This window comes from Ovis aries, chromosome 10 (genome assembly GCF_016772045.2).
Source record: "Ovis aries strain OAR_USU_Benz2616 breed Rambouillet chromosome 10, ARS-UI_Ramb_v3.0, whole genome shotgun sequence".
In the NCBI taxonomy this organism is placed as follows: domain Eukaryota; kingdom Metazoa; phylum Chordata; class Mammalia; order Artiodactyla; family Bovidae; genus Ovis; species Ovis aries.
The window spans coordinates 27155680-27177320 of NC_056063.1; the positions used below are offsets into that span (position 1 = coordinate 27155680).

The following is a 21641-nucleotide window of genomic DNA, read 5'->3' on the forward strand; positions in this document are numbered from 1 at the left end:
GAGGTGGCAAGAATACACGGAAGAAATGTACAAAAAAGATCTTCAAGACCCAGAAAATCATGATGAAGTGATCACTAATCTAGAGCCAGACATCTTGGAATGTGAAGTCAAGTGGGCCTTAGAAAGCATCACTACTAACAAAGCTAGTGGAGGTGATGGAATTCCAGTTGAGCTGTTTCAAATCCTGAAAGATGATGCTGTGAAAGTGCTGCACTCAATATGCCAGCAAGTTTGGAAAACTCAGCAGTGGCCACAGGACTGGAAAAGGTCAGTTTCATTCCAATTCCAGAGAAAGGCAATGCCAAAGAATGCTCAAACTACCACACAATTGCACTCATCTCACATGCTAGTAAAGTAATGCTCAAAATTCTCCAAGCCAGACTTCAGCAATACCTGAACTGTGAACTCCCTGATGTTCAAGCTGATTTTAGAAAAGGCAGAAGAACCAGAGATCAAATTGCCAACATCTGCTGGATCATGGAAAAAGCAAGAGAGTTCCAGAAAAACATCTATTTCTGCTTTATTGACTATGCCAAAGCCTTTGTCTGTGTGGATCATAAGAAACTGTGGAAAATTCTGAAAGAGGTGGGAATACTAGGCCACCTAACCTGCCTCTTGAGAAATCTGTATGCAGGTCAGGAAGCAACAGTTATAACTGGACATGGAACAACAGACTGGTTCCAAATAGGAAAAGGAGTACGTCAAGGCTGTATATTGTCACCCTGCTTATTTAACTTCTATGCAGAGTACATCATGAGAAACGCTGGACTGAAAGAAACACAAGCTGGAATCAAGATTGCTGGGAGAAATATCAATAAGCTCAGATATGCAGATGACACCACCCTTATGGCAGAAAGTGAAGAGATGCTAAAAAGCCTCTTGATGAAAGTGAAAGAGGAGAGTGGAAAAGTTGGCTTAAAGCTCTACATTCAGAAAATGAAGATCATGGTCCGGTCCCATCACTTCATGGGAAATAGATGGGGAAACAGTAGAAACAGTGTCAGACTTTAGTTTTTTGGGCTCCAAAATCACTGCAGATGGTGACTGCAGCCATGAAATTAAAAGACGCTTACTCCTTGGAAGAAAAGTTATGACCAACCTAGGTAGTATATTCAAAAGCAGAGACATTACTTTGCCGACTAAGGTCCACCTAGTCAAGGCTATGGTTTTCCAGTGGTCATGTATGGATGTGAGAGTTGGACTGTGAAGAAGGCTGAGTGCCAAAGAATTGATGCTTTTGAAGTGTGGTGTTGGAGAAGACTCTTGAAGGTCCCTTGGACTGCAAGGAGATCCAACCAGTCCATTCTGAAGGAGATCAACCCTGGAATTTCTTTGGAAGGAATGATGCTAAAGCTGAAGCTCCAGTACTTTGGACACCTCATGAGAAGAATTGACTCATTGGAAAAGACTCTGATGCTGGGGAGAGATTGGGGGCAGGAGGAGAAGGGGATGATAAAGGATGAGATGGCTGGATAGCATCACTGACTCTATGGACGTGAGTCTGAGTGAACTCCGGGATATGGTGATGGACAGGGAGGCCTGGTGTGCTGCGATTCATGGGGTCGCAAAGAGTCGGACATGACTGAGCGACTGAACTGAACTGAAAGGCAGTTTATCATACAGTACTGGGACCTCACAGAACACCAAGACAGAGATGCAGTCAAGCCTCAGGAAGGCATGGGAAACTGGCAATCCACTGGGAGATTCTATCCCTACCTCTCTCCATGCAGATCCTTGTTTTCTTTTTCTTAAGACTCATTTCCCTGCTTCTTCATCTACATGGCATAATGCAGCCATCCTCAACTGCTATGTTTATGTGTGTTAATTTTTGCCTCCCAAAAGGTCAACATCTGCATTCCTTTGATTAGGTTCATCTGTTGCTATATTAAAAATTTACCCCAATACTTAGCAGCTTAAAGCAGCAAACATTTATTATCTTGCTGTGTTTTTCAGAGCAGAAATCCAGGTGTGACTTAGCTGGGTGTCTTTTCCTCAAGATATCATATAAAGCCACAGTCAAGGCATTAACTAGAGCTGTAGTCTTTTCAAAAGGCTCTTCTGAGGGAAGATCTGCTCCTCAGTTCACACACATGGCTGTTGGCAGGTTTCTGTCCCTTGCAGGTTGTTGGGCGCACTGGCTATTGACTTCCCACAATTCCTTGCAATATGGGCCTCTCTGTAGGGCAGCTCACAGTATGGCAACTGGTTTCCGTCGGAGGAAAGTTGCAGGAAAGGGAGAGCAAGAAGTTGCCGTCTTTGTGTAACCTGATCTCAGAAGTGACATGACATGACTTGTGCCTATTCAACTTGTGAGAAGTGAAATAGTAGGTTCAAAGCATAGCCAAGGGGGAGAAGGCAGAAATTCTATGTAGAGATCACTCAGGGCCTTTTAGAGACTGCTTATCACATCCTCTCTGTCTTTATCTTTCTCCCAGTTCCAGAGTCATTAGCACAAGCTTGTCATTGACTCAGCTTGGGCCCAGTGCCTATTGTCCCAGTGAGCTTAGAGGAGTGCAGACTCACGGTGTAGATGGTGTGCCCAGTGGTGGCAGTGGTTGGGCCAAACAAAGGGACCATCATGGATGAGGAAGGCAAGTGAAGAGTACAAACCCGAATAAAACACTCCAAAATGTGACTCCTGCACATTTACTCAACTTTCTTACTTAATGGGAGCAAAATTTCCAAGCGGATTATTCACCTCCCAAAAAGATTAGTTCTATGCAGGAAGATTTTCTGAATAATTCAGATGCTTGAAGCCTTAATCCTAACGTATTATATGTAACTAAGGCTAAAGTACTTTTTAAAGAATTCATAATATGTTCCATTATTCTTTTTAAATTTGTTTTCATTTTTAAAATTATATATATATATATATATATATATATATATATAAATGTGTATAACATAAAATATACCATTTTATGGCTAGGAATTCCAGCCTTCTAGCAGTTTCCTCAGTGCTGGAGTAACTTGTAGCTTCTTTGGCCTGTTTATGCTGATTCCCCAAGGTTGGCTGGGCTGGAAGGGAGCAAAGCATGAAGTTTTGTAGAGGAACGGGGTCATGACAGGTGACAGAACCCAGTGGTGGAAGTGCTGCCTAGGCTGACAGCTTATCCAGCTTACCATCCCGTGCCCTCCCAACCCAAACCGCACTATTATCATACGTGTTAGGTAAGGTGGGCTAAACTGCTGACAAACAGCCTCAAAGTGTAATAGTAGCTCAAGATAACACAAGAGAAGTTTCTTCCCCCTCTGACAAGCTCAGATAAATCCCAAATGAAAATATGTCCTGTCTTACAGAATATTTCCATGAGAAGCTAGAGATCACTTAGTGCTGATATGAAATCAATAAAAGCAAGTGCTTTTGGCAGAGGGCTAAAGTCATTTGTTTGTCATGGGGCAAGGGTTTGGGTCTAGTTGTGACTACTCAAGTCAGAGCTACGCATGGAAGAGGAAGCTTCACTTAATATTCCTGTGACCATTTTCTAGTTTTTAAAACTATATTTATATCCATAAATTCATTTTTATAAGCTCACACTAAGGGAATGGAAATAATTAAGTTTTTCAGCCTAAACAGCTCATTACGATTTCAGTCTGCAACATCTTCACAGACAAGTCATTATTTCTGATGATTTCACACTGTTATGTACAGCTGCGTCATGACAATGTGGGGGCAGTGAAATATTAGGGTTAGGCTGGGCCATCCATTGTCAGTTCCCATTTTAGTTGCTTATTAATGGCCTCCCCTTGCCCAGCACATGAATAAGCCTCTGACAGCCTATGGTTTGATATCATACTCAAAATTATTCGTTAGAGAAATGAAAGTTTTGCTCAGTTTTTCTCAGTCACTATTATATTCCCTTTCAGAGTATTGAATTGGTGTAAAAAAGTTCAACGTGGCAGGTGTAGAGTCCTAAAGAATAATCATCTCTGCTGTGAATCCAGAGGAATCAAAGAGCCCAAAATATAGGTCACTTAGCAGTATCTCTGAGGCCTTCTTTTAGATTCTGACTGGCATTGCCCTGATTCCAGGGGCAGTGAGAATAGGGAGCCAAGAAGAGAGTAAAGAAAAGGGTTAGTGACTGATCACTTTGCCTATTCAAGGGGTGTAAAAGCTCTCCCAACGGCCCAGAAACACACAAGATTAACACACATGGAGGCTTTGAAAGTATTTAGAGATGGGGCCAATATCCTAAAGACTCGGAATACAAACCTAGTTTGGAAATTAAAATAAGATTAGAAAATTCCCTTTTGGTTTCTCATCAAGGTATAGGAAATCATGGCCTCCATAAAAAAAAAGCAAGTGATCACAAGGAACCACCTGGATGAGGTAAAATGATGGTTGCCTCAACTCCTCTCCATGAGAAGTTAGGTTTTGACGCACCAGATTCAGGTAGAGATTCCAGATTCCAGGATTCAAATCCAGGTCAGATTTGAAGCAAGGCAGGATTATAGAGTATGAGGCAGAGGAGGTCCAGTAAGAGCTAAGAAAACCTGTCCAGAGAAGTCAGCCTAACAGGCTGGGCAGAAGGGCAGGCTCCAGGATCAAGGGCTCAGAGAGAACCCGGAGGAGTTTCTGATGAGGCCCTCCGTGCTGATGCTTCCTGAGGCATTTGGTTGAATTTCATCTGACTGCCCTGTCCCCGCTTGAGGCCAGAAGAAATCTGCCAGGCTCTGAGCTGGTTCACAGAAGGACTGAAACATGGGGTGAGATTATAAGGAAAGACTGAAAGGGATTTAAAAACATACCCTCAGAATTATAACTCTGTAGAAATAGCCAGAAGTCAAGTCTTACCTCTGCCATAAACTAGCTGTGGCTTATTGAGAAATCAACTTACTCTTTCAAACCCTTAGTTTCTCTATCTGTAAAGTGGGGCTCAGAATTCAGTGCAAGTTCTCATGTCTGACACAGTCAGCTGTTTGATTAGTTAAAAAAAAAATAAGTTTGTGTTTGGGGAGCCTTGAGCAGTAATATGCATTATACCTGAGGTATTTTTACATTTGTTACCCAGTATTTTGGTGCAGGCCAAGACATTTTTTGGAATAAGATTGGAGTCCTTCCCTTTACCTGCAAAAGCAATACCCATGATGAATCGTCAGTGATCTCATTTTTTAAAATTAATTTATTTCGAATTGGCTGTGCCGGGTCTTCGTTGCTGCGCGCAGGCTTTCTCTTGTTGCACTGAGCGGGGGCTACTCTTTGTGGTAGTCCCTGGGCTCCTCACTGTGGTGGCTTCTCTTGTTGTGGAGCACAGACTCCAGGCACAGGGACTTCAGTAGCTGTAGCAGGCAGGCTCTAGAGTGTGGTTCAATAGTTGTGGTGCACAGGCTTCGTTACTTTTAGTTACTTTGAGGCATGTGCAGTCTTCTCAGACCAGGGATCGAACCCGTGTCCTCTGCATTGTCAGGCAGATTCCTATCCACTCTACTACCAGGGAGGTCCTCTGGTTTTGTGTTTAAATGGAGTATAATCTTAGACTTCAGTTTAGACAGATATTTTAAATCTTTTTTCTCACTCCCATTATTTCCACTCTTTTTTTTTTTTTTTTTTTTTTTTGAGGAGAGGGGTGGGATCTGGCCCATGACAGGTTGATTAAAGTCCTTTTTTGCAAATTTTAGTTGTGCTTACATGCGTGCTAAGTTGCTCCAGTTGTGTGACTTGCCTTTAAAATGAGTCCTTTCAGATTATTCAGCGTGCTTTTCATAGGAACAGCAGCTTTCATTCCTTTACCGCTGTATTTCATTGATATATTACTATGTTGTTGTTGCTGTTTGGTTGCTGAGTCATGTCCTACTCTTTTGCAAACCTGTGGATTGTAGCCCACCAGGCTCCTCTGTCCATGGGATTTCTCAGGCAAGAATACTGGAGTGGGTTACCATTTTCCTTCTCCAGGGGATCTTCCCCACCCAGAGATTGAAACTGTGTCTCCTTCATTGGCAGGCAGATTCTCTACTGTGGAGCCACCACTAACTCATTAGGTTGAAAGTGAAAGTTAGTCACTCAGTCATGTCTGACTTTTTGTGACCCCATGGACTATAGCCTACCAGGCTCCTCTGTCTATGGGATTGTCCAGGCAAGAATACTGGAGTGGGTTGTCATTCCCTTTTTCCGGGGATCTTTCTGACCCAGGGATTGAACCTGATCTCTGGCATTGTAGGCAGATTCTTTACAGTCTTAGCCACCAAGGGCTTACCTAATTATAATTGCAGCTGGTTTGTGAGCAAATGCAACTGGTATTTGGCAGGCAAAGAACTCAGATGGTGAGAGCAGAAGCCAGTGAACGTACAGGAGAACAGCCTCCCACTGGCCACAGACATCTGCTGGCATATGGAGAGAATGAAGAACGTCAGTCATTTCAATCAGTCTGTTAAGTGAAGATGTGTTAGGAGTGCTTCGAATGAACCTCCTAAAATTATCAGCGGGGTAAAAGGAGAAGTGCATGTTTAAAGCTTGTCAAATGGTTCATGTTCAGGAGAAGTTGGTCCCCTGTCTTTCCTTCAGAAGCCTTCCTAAAAAATACCTTGCAGAATGATGATTACTTGGTGTGATAAATCATACTTAAGACTCTGATTTGAACCTTCATTTCCTTAATGCCCCTTGCCTCACTGCTCTAAGCACATCAATCTGTCTCATAGTTCTGGCCAGTTCTTCCTCTCCCTGCTCTAGGGCTATCTTGTTGAAGCTTCACGTCCATGATTTTGGAAATGCACAACTTTCTGGCAGAATGCTAATCTCAGGTTTCCAGAGCAAATTGCTGGGGAGGACACTCCTTAATGGTTAATGGATTTGGAGTTCCATGTGCTTTTCCCCAAAACCTATAGGATATTTACAGCTGCTTTTGATGTTCTGTGATGTTTGACAGTAGAGTTTTCGAAAAGTCAAATAGGATAAAGTGTCCACCAATGAGCTGAGTGTGCCAAGATCACATTGGGGAGAAGTCATGCTCATTTGTAAAGTATTTTGCTTTAAAAGGCGCTTTCCATATGGTACAGCAAAAGAAAGCAAATGTGAGGGAGGCAAATGTGCTTTCTATTTCTGATGATTCTGATTTTCCTTTTCCTGGCTCAGCAAAATTTGGGCTGCACACACTCCTGAATGCCTCTTCTATCCTATCAGGGAGTCTCCTCTGATATGTTTATAATTGGACAGAAGGAAGAAATATTACAAACCCCATAAAGCTGCTCGCAACTTGTCTAGGTGCTTAAGGAAAGGATAAAGTTTGTCCCACTGGTCAAGTGAATTGTATTGGAGCACTTGAGAGAAATAAATTGGAAAGCTACCTCTTTTAGGCAGCATCATTCCATGACCATGCATTGAGGGCTATCATTTCTCTTATTCTTTGTGAGAGAGAAAGAACTACTCTGTAAAAGAACTAAAACTTGCATGAGGCTCTTCCAGTGGTCCGCCACAGCCATAGAGAAATTCATAACACTTAGGAAAGGAGCACCCAGGGCCTGTGCTTCCTCTTCTGAGCCATTAATGGGAGTTAGTATCAAACTCAGAGGATCTCATCTTCTAAGTGAGAAAGAGACTCTTCCACCCGTCGTCTCTGGAGATGAATAAATCTCCAGCACGAATAAAGAGTACAGATGTGGGGAACGGATGTGGGATGACGTATCTGCAGACTGGGATTGACGTATGTGTACTGCCAAGTGTAGAACGGATGGCTGGTGGAACCTACTGTGTGGCACAGGGGACTCAGCTCAGTGCTCTGTGGTGACTGAGATGGACGGGATGCGGCTGGAGATGGGAGGGAGGTCCAAGAGGGCCAGGATGCATGTGCACAGGAAGGTGATTGGCTTTGTTCTACAATGGAGGCTAGCACCTCATTATGGGGCAACCATACCCCAATAAAAAAAGAGTATAGGAAAAATGATACAACTGAATTTATTCAAAACACGGAAACAGACTCACAAACTTAGAGAACAAACGTATGGTTACCTGAGGGAAGAGAGGTGGGTGATAGATTGGGAGTTTGGGACTGACATGTTCACACTGTTAGATTTAAGATAGATAACCAACAAGGACGTACTGTATAGCACAGGGAACTCTGCTCAATATTCTGTAGTAACCTAAATGGGAAAATAACTTGAAAAAGAGTAGATACAAGTATGTGTGTATAACCGAGTCACTTTGTTGTACACCTGAAACTAACATGACCTTGTTAATCAACTATATTCCAGTATAAACTAAAAATTAACACAGAGAAAGTATAGGACTTTCTTACAAATATGTTGCCTCTGTAGGTGTCAGCAGGGCTCGATATATCTCTATTGTGGACATAAGCAAGCCCTCACTGCAGGAGGCTTCGCAGAATTCTTTGGAAAATAAGATGGCATAGTGGAGAAAGGAAAGAAAAGGAAACAGGTCATCTAGGACCCAAGTGCAAATTTCATCCTGACATCATTCTGTATGATTCTCGCTGGGGGTGAGGTGGAACCTGGAGGAATGAGGTCATGCTTTCAATCCCACTGCTTCTCTCCTCAGTATGACTCTGGGTTCACAAGGTGAACTTTGGGTCACAAGATGGGATCCCTAGTGGGCACATAGCACTTTGCAAAATTTATTTAAAACATACAGGGAAGAGACCTCCATGGTGGTCCAGTGGCTAAGACTCTGAGCTCCTAATATTGGGGCCCTGGGTTCAATTCTTGATCAGGGAACTTGATCTCACATGCTGCCACTAAAGATCCTGCATGCCATAACGAAGACTTGACGCAGCCAAATAAATGAATAAAAATAAGTAAAACATACGGAAAACAAGGAGGGCATGGCAACCCAAACCAGTGTTCTTCCCTGGAGAATCCCATGGACAGAGGAACCAGACAGGTTACTATGGTCTATGGGTTGCAAAGAGTCGGGCACCACTGAAGCCACTTAAAACGCACAGGGAAAACACCTGATGATTATAAGAGGAATTTGGCTACTGAGTCAGAAAACAGAATCTTCTGATTGATCCTTAATGTCCATGGGAGAAATCCATTATTTCTTGGCCCAAGTTTACCTTTTTTTGTTGATACTGTTTAGCTCTTGGAAGTTATATCACCTTAACTTAAGGAGAAACTTTTTAATGATGAAATAAGCAAACTAATGATGAAACTAAAAGTTCCCAAAAAGAAATAAAAAATGTAATGATCTGCAAAGGTCTAGGCTTTACATAGCCTAAGTGTCTCTGCCGAGAAAAAGACCACTTTTTAGTCTGAAAGCTCCTTGCAGACTTACAGATATGCACCGTCCTCTGAAGCCAGTCTCACAAGAGACAGACAGGAACAAACTTGATGACCTCAAAATGGCCTCAGTGTAAAAACTGGTCAGCCGTTAATCTCAGTAAACTCACTTTTATTTTCTTTTACATTTAGCGAATAAAAAGATTTTATTGTTGTAATAATGACATATGTTTTATCCTTCATTTCTATTCTATTGAATTAGAAATTTGAAGTGCAGAATTATAGTGTTTTGGATCATAAAAGCTGCCGGGAAGCCACGATTCTAATACCTTGAAACAAATTGACAAAAGGGATCTTTGAACTGCAGATTTTCCTTTATAAACTCCAAGATGCACAGAAAATCTCCAGCTTCAGTTGTAACAAAACCAATAGCCAATCTGAAACATGTTTAATTTTGGATGACTTAAAATTGCTAGATCGTTAATACTTCTGTTATCAACCTGCTTTCCTAAGGTGAGATTTCTTTATTAATCGCCAGTCTATGTCTGACGCAGGATACAGCATGCTTGGGGCTGGTGCATGGGGATGACCCAGAGAGATGTTATGGGGGGTGGGGGGAGGTGGGGGGGGGCTCATGTTTGGGAACGCATGTAAGAATTAAAGATTTTAAAATTTTTTAAAAAAATAAAAAATAAAATAAAATAAGCTAAAAAAATAAAGATATATTTATACATCAGTAGTTTTAATTTTAAAAACAAACAAACAAACAAAAAAACAAACAAAAGATTAGAGATTTGCCCTTCTTGAGTTTGTAGTTTTTAAGTGACTGTTTCTTTTTAGAAACTTTTCCTTCAAAAAATAAAATGTAATGAGATGGCAGCCAGGACTCATCTTCCAATAGGAAGGGTTGATGATATTCACAGCTTTCTTGCTCAATTATACTTTATGCCTCTTTGGTATCTTTAATATTAAATCATTACACGAACCTTAAACATAGAGTAGCCAGATAGCCCATGATCACGGGTTTAAATCTATTGTTCTGCATCATCCTGTCTCACATTCATTATAAATTCATTATTTTTGAATACAGTATTCTCATTTATAGTTGTATTAGAGTTAACCTGGATTGGCTTCATAGACCTTCACCTTGTCTTTCCAGATGGTTTCATCTTATAATGTGTGAGAGGTGCTTACAGTAAACAGAATTCTCAGTTTAGCTCATGGTTGCATTGAGAACAAGATCCATGTTCTTTTCCATCTCTTTCCAAAGCACTAAGTTAACGCCTTCATTTTACAGACAGCAAACAGGGCACTTACTGATAAAAAGAAGTGAGGTTGGACATTGGTAAATACTTGGATGGTGGTGGGGGAAGCAAGCTGTGCTGTGGCCTATGTAATCCTCTGTGAGATGCATGAAGACACCAGGCTACCAGTTGGTAGAGTCAGTTGGAGTCAGTGAAAACCATGGGAAGTTATGATTTAGGTGTATGTGAAATGTGTCTGGGAAATAGGTGCTGAGAAATTCTGCAGTAGAATATATCAAAAACAGTCTGAACACCCTTGCTTCAGTGGTTTTCTCAGTAATTTTAAGCTATAATTCTATAAGTGCTTCTCATTACTTGGTAATATTTTCTCTCCCCTAGTAAACCTTTTTGACAGCCAAGTGCTACAAGAAAAATGAAAGTGCATGTTTAGTTAAAATGAAGTACTGATTTTCTGTTTCCTGAGAAAGTGATAATAACTGCGTGACTTGCACAAAATATTTATGAACATTCACTATCCATTATGGGTGTCATAATGAGATCACTAACTACTAGAAAATCAGAAAATAAAAATTTCCTAAAGAAGCAACAGCATATACTTCAAAAATTGGTAGGTATTTTTAAAATGCCCGAGGATAATAACTAAACATGAACAATGGCAGGAAATGTGTTTAATTTTTTATATGACTTTTCATGTATATGAAATGATTGTTTCTCTGAATTTATTTTACTCATGTTAAATTCTGTGGTTTCCTTTGTAGGCATGAAAAGAAAAGGATAGTTCTTAATAAACTGGCCATATTTTTTGAAGAACTTGGTAAACATTTGAGGAATGTGAGTTTTATGTCAGTGCCATCAAATGATTCAAATGGAAATAACAGTCAAATTAATTCCAATCGTAGCTTAGTATTTTCAGGCAATTTATGCAATCCAAAAAAAAAAAAAAAAAGCTTTGAATGCTCATTTAAGAGAAGATGAAATACTTGCAATTATTGTAAATTTAGTTAAACATTTCAATATTGAAGGTAAAGTTATTTGAATATAAATTGGTGTAGTGCAGTCTTATGATAAAACAAACGAAAACTAAAAAGCCACCTCTGACTATAGTAAGAGATTGATCAAGGTGAACCATATTTGAAATTGATTGTAACACATGCATAACTAATCAATGGATTTCCTAAATGGCTCAGCAGTAAAGAATCCGCCTGCCAATGCAGGAGACTCAGGTTCAATCTTTGTGTCAGGAAGATCCCTTAGAGAAGGAAATGGTAACCCATTCCAGTATTCTTGCCTGGGAAATCCCATAGACAGAGGAGTTTTGTAGGATACAATCCATGGGGTCCCAAAAAGAGTCGGACATGACTTACTGACTAAACAACAGCAACTATTAGACTTCAGCCCAAACAATCTTTAATACTCTACCAGTTGAAGTAGAAATCAAGACTTGTCAAATTTTACAAACATTTTTATATATACAAATATTTTTATATATACATACATGAGGACTTCTATCTTATGGATGCTGACACTCTATTTCAATCTCCTCTGCCTCCTGGTTTTTGTTTTATATTTTATCTGTTTATCATTTCTTGATGACTTCTGAGATGGTACAGTCTTTCTGATTCATAAATTCCTTTTTCATGAAATATATCTGACTATTTATTTAGTGTATTCTTTATTTCAACTATGACTTTATTTATTTATTTTATCATTTTATTCATATTTAATGTTTTCTCTCGACTTTTTGGGCTTCCTTGATAGCTCAGTTGGTAAAGAATCTGCCTGCAATGCAGGAGACCTGGGTTTGATTCCTGGGTCAGGAAGATCCCCTGGAGAAGGGAAAGGCTACCCACTCCAGTATTCTGGCCTAGAGAATTCCATGGACTGTATCGGACTGTGTGATACAGTCCATAGACTCGCAAAGAGCTGAACAAGACTGAGCAACTTTCACTCACTTGACTTTTTAATATTATCATTGACTATAAAGGTAAATAATATATAGTGTTTTTCTAAAAGATTGTATACTTAAAATAAAATCAGGTTTCAAAGGACACACATAGGTCTATTTTAGTACTTTAACCACTAATTCTTAATTCACATTGTTTTATCCACTATTTCTCAGGTATTTCAGGTTTAAATACAATCCTTCTTTTATTGGGTGCAATGATTGAATTATGTTCCCCTGAAAGATACATTCAAATTTTAGTCCCCAGTACCTGTAAATGTGGCTTTATTTGGAAATAGGGTCTTTGCAGATGTAACCAAGGTAAGGTCAAACTGAATTAGAGTGGGACCTAAAATCAATTTCCCATGCTCCTTGGAAGAAAAACTATGACAACTTAGACAGCATATTAAAAAGCAGAGACATTACTTTGCCAACAAAGGTCCATTTAGTCAAAGCTATGGTTTTTCCAGTAGTCATATATGGATGTGAGAGTTGGACCATAAAGAAAGATGAGCACTGAAGAATTGATGCTTTTGAACTGTGGTGTGGAGAAGACTCTTGAGAGTCCCTTGGACTACAGGGAGATAAATCCAGTTAATCCTAAAGGAAATCAGTCCTGAGTATTCATTGGGATGACTGATGCTGAAGCTGAAGCTCCAATACTTTGGCCACCTGATGCGAAGAACTGACTCATTGGAAAAGACCCTGATGCTGGGAAAGATTGAAGGCAGGAGGAGAAGGGGACAACAAAGGATGAGCTGGTTGGATGATATCACTGACACAATGAACATGAGTTTGAGCAAGCTCTGGGAGTTGGTGATGGACAAGGAAGCCTGCCGTGCTGCAGTCCATGGGGTCACAAACAGTCACACATGACTGAGTGACTGAACTGAACTGATCTGAAAGTCAGTGACTGGTATTTTTATAAGAGAAAGAAAGGAGACTTGGATATAGAGAAGACCCAAGGGAAGAAGATTACGTGAAGATGAAGGGAGAAATTACAGTGATGCGTCTACCAGTCAGAGCGCCAAGGGTTTCCAGGAGCCACCAGAAGCTATGAGGAAGCAAGGAAGAATTCTTTCCTAAGGCCTTCCGTGGGGCCATGACCTCGCCAATATCTTGATTTGATTTCGAGCCTCCAGAACTCTGAAAGAACACATTTTTGTTGTGTTAAGCCACCCAATTTGTGGTGATTTGTTATGGCAGCCCTAGAAAACTGATATATGATGAAAGGGGATTTTATAGTCAGAAGCCCTTACAGGCTATAGAGTTCTTGAATTCGGCACCATTGCAAATAACAGTACTCCTTCAGGGTTTGTTCATTTCTCTGTGGAGAGGAACTTCATTACCTGCTTAAATCTGGTCAAAATACATGGTTTGGTTGGCATTGGATGGTTCCCTTTATACCCCGGATTTCTGCCAGATTAATGCTTATTTTAGCTTAGCTTCTTTTAAGTCTTGTGTTTTTGTTGTTTTTAATTTATGTATTTATTTATGGCTGTACTGGGTCTCCATTGCTGTGCATGGACTTTCTCTTGTTGTGGCAGGTGGGGACTACTCTCTAGTTGCTGTGCACGAGCTTCTCATTGGGGTGGTGTCTCTTGTTGCAGAGCGTGGGCTCCCGAGCATGCAGGCTTCAGCAGTTGGGACACATGGGCTTAGTTGCTCCGTGGCATCTGGGATCTTCATGGACCAAGGATCAAACTCGTGTCCCCTGCATTGGCGGGCATATTCTCAACTACTGGATCACCAGGGAAGTCCTAGTTTAGTTTAGTGTGTGTGTGTGTGTGTGTGTGTGCGCACGCGTGTGTGTGTCCTCTTGGTTTTCATGGCTTTACTAATCCTGTAACTAAAGGAAGAAGCAGAAAATTGTGAGCTCTTTGGAAAGAATGTGGGCAGTGGAGGGAACCGAACAGGGGGTCGGATTCATGTGAACACCCTCGGCATTCATTGCAGTGCCTTTCACATGCAGGAAGAAAAACCAAGGAAAGATTTTTGTGTGTTGGCTTTAAAGTCAGTAGGGTATCTGTATACCATAGGAGTGTAGGACCACATGAGTGTCTTTTACTAAGTACCGAGGGATGATTTACCTTTTTCAAACTTAATTCTGCAACAGCCCCTTAACAGTCCACAATCAGGATTAGACAGATTTCTGTTTTTGCTGCAGTGCAGAATTAGTTATCTAGTCATCAACTGCAATAATAATATTTCATAGTAATTTGAATACTCTTATAATTTTCTAATATTTTTGCTCCCTTAAATAACCATGAATTATTTATCGCATTCTATTATTACCTATTTAATGTATGCGTGGAAACCAAGATTAGCAAGGTTTAGATATTTAACCTAAGTCACAGAACCCCAGTTCAAGGCCCTATCCAATACTGTATTTCAGCAAAGTATTAAAAACTGTGAGAGATACTGAGAACATTGTTTTTTTCTTTTTGCCAAATTTCTGGTATATATCATGGACACTGGTTAATGTGGAAAATGTTTTGTTTTTCCATCTCAAAGTCTGTCTTCTTAGTTTTGTATTATAGAGAAGAGTATACTGCCAGTATGTTAACCAGGAGAACTAACTTGAAGTAGGAAATGAGGTAGAGCATCTTTTGGCAGAAAATGGAAAGTAATCTACTAAATTTTTTGGCAGGGTAGCCCAAAGGAATCAGTCACTTTGGCAGTGATAGATGAGAGCGACTTAAAAGATGTCTTATTTTAGTAACATTCTGTTTTTTTCAGGGTTTTTTTTCTTAGTTTTATTGGAGTGTAGTTGATTTGCAGTGTTGTGTTAGTTTCTGCTGTGGAGTAAAAGTGAATCAGTTATACACATACATATATCCCCTCTTCTTAAGATGCTTTTCCCACATAGGTCAATATATAATATTGAGCAGAGTTCCCTGTGCTATACAGTTCTTGTCTAGTCACTAAGTCATGTCTCACTCTTTTTCAACCCCGTGGACTCTAGCCCTCCAGGCTCCTCTGTCCATGGGATTTTCCAGGCAAGAATACTGGAGTGGGTTGCCATTTCCTTCTCCAGGGGATATTCCTGACCCAGAAATTGAACCCACTGCTCCTGCATTGCAGGCAGATTCCTTACTCCTTAGCTACCAGGGAAGCCTACTTACTATTTTAGTGGGCCCTTATTAGGTATTTCTTTTATATATAATAGTAGTATATATGTGTCAATCCCAATCTCCCAATTTATCCTCACCCTCTTTCCCCCTTGGTAATCATAAATTGTTTTCTATATCTGTAACTCTATTTCCCTTTTGTAAATAAGTTCATTTGTAACCATTTTTTAAAAAGATTCTTCATATAAGCAATAACATATGATACTTGTCTTTCTCTGTCTGACTTACTTCACTCACTTTGACAATCTCTAGGTCCAAGTAACATTCCTGATAATGTAGATGAGTTGCTTTTCTAGCTTTAAAGAAATTCAAGAGTTAGGAATGTCCATAGAGAGAGGAAATGTGGGCTCCATTCTTATTTTGAAAAATGCTTTCTGATGAAATAAATGCCCACATCATTGCCCCCCTGCGAACAACAGTTACTCACTGGAGAGCAACTACTTGGACTTCTTAAGGTCATTACATGAATTTGAAATATTTTACTATACCCTGGGAAAATTCAGTTCAAGAAATTGGCTTTCAATTTGATTTTTTTAGATTGAAAATACTTTGTTTTAAAATTTTTTTCTTTGAAATAATTTCCTTCTGTTAAAACCGCACCTATACCTTTGCTGTTAATTATTATCTTAATGACGACCAGACCAATAAAGAGGGAAATAAAGTGGTGTCACTACATCACGAACTGCTGCAGTGAAAATGTACATGGTAGTTGAGCCAAAAGAGAGAGGGTTAAAGCAATAGTTTAGTGGTTGTAGGTCTAGACAACTTTGCATTCTCATAGTCCAGAATTTCTCTTCTCAATGGACTGTTTTCTGTTTCCATTCATTCCACACTTCTCTAACTTTTTATTATGTGCCTATATAGTAATTTTCAGTAAGACTAAATTTACTAAGGACTGTTACCACGTTTTCTGAAGAACATCTATATTTAGAACTGTGAAAGTTTAACTGAACTCTTGTTTTCAGGGCACACTGCCAATTACATACCTGAATAATGCTGAGATCATGGCCAGGATTGTGATTCCAGGAAGATATTGTACTAAAAAGGAAGGATTAAATTAAATGGGTGGAATTTTTTTTTCCCAGTGATTTCATTCAAGGAAAAATCCAAACTGGTCCTAATTTGGATTCTGAAAAGACCAAATTAAGTTATTACACTATGATAGCAAATATATTGATTTGCTAATAATATCAAGTTTGATAATGAAGAAAATGCAATTGAGAAGAATTTTATGTGAAAATTATCTTTAGATATTGTTCACATTGATAAATTCAAGAAATATATAAAACAAAATGTTTATTTTTAATAACATCATCTGCTAAATGGTATTATTCTAATTCAATAAAGATTTAACATTTCGTTACCATTTAACTTCTTTTATTTAGTAATGAATCTTATTGATTACTTTTATTTCACTTGCATATATTGCACTGAAAACTGGGGAAATTGTCTCATATTTTTAATAAACATCCCTACCTAAATTCCTTGCAAAGCACTGAGAAAAATTCTATTAACAAATTTCCTCATCTTGGACTTCCCTGGTGGCTCAGTTCTGAAGAGTCTGCCTGCTAATGCCAGAGACACAAGTTTGATCCCTGATCCAGGAAGTTCGCACACGCCGAGGAACAGCTAAACCTGTGGGCCACAAATACTAAGCCCCTGCAACCACTGAGGCCCAAGTGCCCTAGAGCTCATACTCCACAATTCAAGAAGCCATGGCAATGAGCAGTCTGCACACCACACTAGAGAGCAGGCCTGCTTGCTGCAACTGGAAAAAAGCCCAGGCAGCAGCAAAGACCTAGCACAGCCATAAAGAAGTAATTTTTTTAAAAAATTCCCTCATATTTTCATAATTAAATATACCAATATTGTAAATTGGTAATAAAAAAAAATCTACTTAAGTTGATTTAGTAAATATAGGGGATTCTTATTTATAAAATAAATGTGTTCCTGACAATGGTAAACAGATAATTCACTATCACTTCAAAATACTAGAAATTATGTGTTCAATAAATCTTATCTTAGACCTTCAAAGGGAATTTTTAGTGGAATTTCTTTGTAAATACCACTTTGTTTTTGATAATTCATTTTTTAGACCAAATTTGCATCATAAATATACATTACATAAATAATTTATTGAAGACTCTCATTCTGTGCACTTCTACTGGAGAGAAAAATTGCTAAGTTTTGCTTATTTTTCTCAATCCTGCTCTCCTGACCACCCCGAGCATTTCCTCAGTCCAGGGCTTGCATGAACTTTGGAAGGAGGGTCTGAAATCTGGGTGTCACTATGTCACATACACCCCACTTGCAGGATGACAGAGGGAAAGTGAGTCGTGATCTCTGATCTCTGCAAGCGTGAGAAGTCTAGAAACAGTTCACCCCAGGATTTTCCATACCCTTATTAGAATTGTATAAAAGAAAATGAGTCAGAGGTGAACATCTGACTCTATAAAAAGCTGTTCTGTCTTTGGTATAGGATATGACATTTCATTTCTAGGAAGCACAGTATGATGTAGTGGTTAAGAGTATAAGACAGCTCAAAGTGCGTGTATGACACTCAGAGTCACTCCGCTTCAGGATAATTTACTTAACCTTTCTTTAACTTTTGTTTCCTCATTTGTAATAGAGCCTTGAAATAATACCTACCTCTTAGAGTTATTCTGAGAGTTAACGAGATAATACATGAAATCACTAGCATATCTGGTACCACCTAGTAAGAACTAAATAAAAATGTGGGGTTGTTGCTTTGTTATCATTATCATCCATGGAAAAATAAAAGAGAAGCTATAGGAAAATACAGGAGAAAACAGAGTCCTTAACCTTCTAGGATTAAAAACATTATCATTGGCAGAAAAGGACAATTCTGAATTCAGTTATGAATCACAAAACTCAAAATAATGTAAAATCAAGGTACTTTCCTCCTACTAAAATCCCGTGTTACTCAAATATTTTCTATTTATTTAATTTACATTTTATAATAAATGACAGTGTTAGAGCAAAAAATAAATATAGAAATAAGACTAGGAGAAGGCAATGGCACCCTACTCCAGTACTCTTGCCTGGCAAATCCCATGGGTGGAGGAGCCTGGTAGGCTGCAGTCTATGGGGTCCTTAGGAGTCAGACACGCCTGAGTGACTTCACTTTCACTTTTCACTTTCATGCATTGGAGAAGAAAATGGCAACCCACTCCAGTGTTCTTGCCTGGAGAATCCCAGGGACGGGGGAGCCTGGTGGGCTGCCGTCTCTTGGGTCGCACAGAGTCGGACACGACTGAAGTGACTTAGCAGCAGCAGCAGTCTAGAGGTAGCCAACCTGACTGAAATGTAGTAGTGCTAAGTGTTAGTCGCTGAGGCATGTCTGACTCTTTGTGACCCCATGGACTATAGCCCACCAGGCTCTGCCGGGGGCCAGCGTGAGGAACTCTGCCCATGGCAAAGGTCATGAGGAAGGAGGCTTGGCATACGCAAAGGCGTGATCAAGCCTCAGGAAACCCCCTGTTCCCGAGCATCTAACCCCAAAACCAGAGTCTGTTTTATGCTCTCACCTACACCTCTGACTTTACGGGGGGCTCTCCCCCATAACCATTTCTCTTGGAGAAGGAGTTAACTTGCAGCTCCAAGTCAATAAAAATTCGTGGGCATAACAAGAGTGTTTCAGCTTATGGACTCCTCTGAAGGTTATCTAGCCCCCCTGTATAGGTTCATCCGGCCACATGTGATTGTTTACAGCCTCCCAACCTGAGAGGCACGAGATGTTTTAGACTTACTAAAGGCAAATTCTTGTGGGGAGTTAGAAATTATTAGTATAGTGGGTTGGTTAGGAATTATATTGGTGAAGGGTTTTTCATTTGTTGTGTCAATAATTGCTGCTAATTCCCTGCTCTGGGTGGGACAAGGATGTCTCAGGTCAAACCTCTCTGCTGACAGACTAGCTTGTGTGACAGGATTATCCATACTCCTGCCACTATGCACATGATTGTTTACTACCTCTCAACCATAAACAGCACAGAGAGTTTTGGAGTATTTTGAGAGTCTTAATTAGCATAGGGCTTTTTCTTCTTGTTGAGTCAATGATTGCCGCCAGGCCTCCATATCTTTAGGCACCTGGGAATATATTAATCAATGTATTTGGAATATAGAAAAGGAAATATAGTAGTTTTTAAGGTTAGCAATACTAGAATTTTTGAGTTAGTGGATTTTCTCTTTTGTAATAGATCACTGTACTTTGTTATAAATCACTATGTCCTTGCTATGTAAAAATGTAACTTTATCACTATCTTAAGACTAAATAGATCTTAAGGGGAACATCCGTGAAAGGATTTTCATTTGTTGGGCTGATGTTTGCTGCTAAATCTCCATATTCCCTGCCCTTATAATGAATATAACTAACATATAGGATAAATAAGTATTAACCTTTAAGCATATAGGAGAAATAAGTATTAACCTTTAAGATTAATCATGTTAACCTTGGGTTAAATAAATTCCTTTCTTGATTGTAACTCACTACACCCTCACCCTATAGGAATGTAACTTTATTTGGAGGGTGGCGCCTGGTTTAAGAAAACACACCCTTGGAAGAAATAAATTTTTTGGTTATCAGAAAGAAAGGATCATAAAATGTCAGCAGGTCTCACTCATGGCCAGAAGATGATGTAATATCCCTAAGACCTTTTTTTTTATACATTTATGTGAAGCACCTGATTTTGATAAAGGTCAGGACTGCTGACTCCCGCGTGACTCTGTATTCATCCCTATGTGTAACAAAAGGTATATAAGCAAACCCAAAAATAAAGAAATCGGATCAGTTTCTGGAAAGACTGATTCCCCCATGTTGCTTCTTTCTTGCTCCCGTTTCTCTGGCTGAATTCCCATCTGGATTCAGTCTCCTTTTCTCCACTACACTATCTCCTACTATACTATCCGTTTCTAATCTCTCTCTATATCTGTAATTAAATATGTATTTTTCCAAAGACGCCGACGCCGTCCCCACCTTCGAATTCCCTGGATCCACCGGGGCTGCACCCCGGCAAGGCTCCTCTGTCCATGGGATTCTCCAGGCAAGAATACTGGAGTAGGTGGCAAATCCCTTCTCCAGGGGGGTCTTCCTGACCCAGGGATCAAACCTGGATCTCCTGCATTGCAGGCAGATTCTTTACCATCTGAGATACAGAGAAGTAGACTGAAATGTCCAGCTTGCAAATATCCCACATCCATTCAAAGTAATGGATTTCACAGTGAGCAATATTCAGATGTGTGGAAGTGGTTATTGGCTTGTGAACAACAAATATCTCAAGAAACTTGTTTCCATAGGTTTCTATATAGTGTATTATCTCTAAGGAGACATTTGTACCACTTATGTGATCTTCCTCTGGTCTCAATTTCAGATTAGCAGATGCACTTCTTAATTTTACTTTAGTTTCTTGTTGAATTTTTTAAGAAGCAATCTAATTGGGAAAAGTTGGAAAAGTGTTAAAAATATTTTAGTTATTCATAATTCCTAATCATTCAGTATCCTTATCCTATTATGATTTGAGTATCCCTGCATGACGTCATTTTGGCTGATGACTGTGTTTCAAGATTCATCATCTCTACTCTGATAGGGTGATGAAAATGTCTGGGAAAATATTGTATTACTTTTGAGGAATAGAGAGATTTAGGTAAAGTATTTTTGTTTAAATTATGACTGAAAATATGACTCAGTCAAAAATAGATTTGCTCTTGCATTTCAGCAATTTTGATTTATTTTTAGAAAATATTTCCAGTATTCTGGGAGGTGGATCATAGAGGATCCTGCTGTGATTTATGTTGGAGAGTGTTTTGCCTATGTTCTCCTCTAGGAGTTTTATAGTTCTGGTCTTATATTTAGATCTTTATTATTTTTTTATTAAATTTTTATTTTTACTTTATTTTACTTTACAATACTGTATTGGTTTTGCCATACATTGACATGAATCCACCATGGGTGTACATGCGTTCCCAAATATGAACCCGCCTCCCACCTCCCTCCCCATAACATCTCTCTGGGTCATCCCTGCGCACCAGCCCCAAGCATCCTGTATCCTGCATCAGACATAGACTGGCAATTCATTTCTTACATGATAGTATACATGTTTCAATGCCATTCTCCCAAAT

General features: G+C 39.5%; 1 long non-coding RNA gene across 1 annotated transcript in view; it reads left to right on the top strand.

The window, feature by feature from the left end:
- Positions 1-3447: 3447 nt before the first annotated feature.
- LOC114116606 (uncharacterized) overlaps positions 3448-21641 on the top strand; it is a 47522-nt gene continuing 29328 nt past the window's right edge. Inside the window, exon 1 of the long non-coding RNA XR_009595222.1 lies at positions 3448-9681. This is a non-coding gene — a long non-coding RNA (uncharacterized LOC114116606). The remainder of the gene's footprint in view (positions 9682-21641) is intronic.